Genomic DNA, 678 nt, shown 5'->3' with positions numbered 1-678 from the left:
AGCACTTCCAAATGAAAGCAGAAAGGCAACAGTACATACAAGTTTAAGACTTGCCTACAGCCTGTCCAGGAAGCTTAAAGTTGACTTTAACTTGCTTTTTTCAGCTTGTCTCTTACCAAGACATTACAAGTCACCTTTTCAAGGGTGTAGTGTGTATTTGCAGGGTTTGTGCTAAGTTAGTGATAAAATAATTACCCATTTCAAATTTCAGAGTACAGAGAAATTAGCTAATTTTTTTCTAATATACTTACTGGTGTTCCAGTGGAATACATTTGATGGATATGGTGATTTTGAACATTAAGTCCTAATTTCTTTTCTTATTATTTTCTTGTTCTTTTTAAGCAACATATTGCTAACATTCCTGATAAATTACCTAGAGTGGTTTCGGATAATTCTGTCACTTTTGGAGGGTTAATTTGTACTGTTAACTATTTAGCCACTCTGTTTGCCTCTAGTGCTAGCTCACTAGGTGAGGTAGAATAGGTAATAACCCCTTACAGATAACAAACTGTAATAAAAGTCATTGGAATATAGTTGGGCTCTCCCTACTTCCTTTTTTCTTTTTTGTCCCCCCAGAAAACTACTGATAGACACTTCTAAGAAGCTGTACCATCCTAGAAGGGACATAAATAACAACATTATCATGCCTGCTGTGGCATCTGTACCTAAGGAGCTATA

Source organism: Athene noctua, chromosome 13 (assembly GCF_965140245.1).
Source record: "Athene noctua chromosome 13, bAthNoc1.hap1.1, whole genome shotgun sequence".
Classification (NCBI taxonomy): domain Eukaryota; kingdom Metazoa; phylum Chordata; class Aves; order Strigiformes; family Strigidae; genus Athene; species Athene noctua.
Note: the sequence above shows the minus strand (reverse complement) of the source record.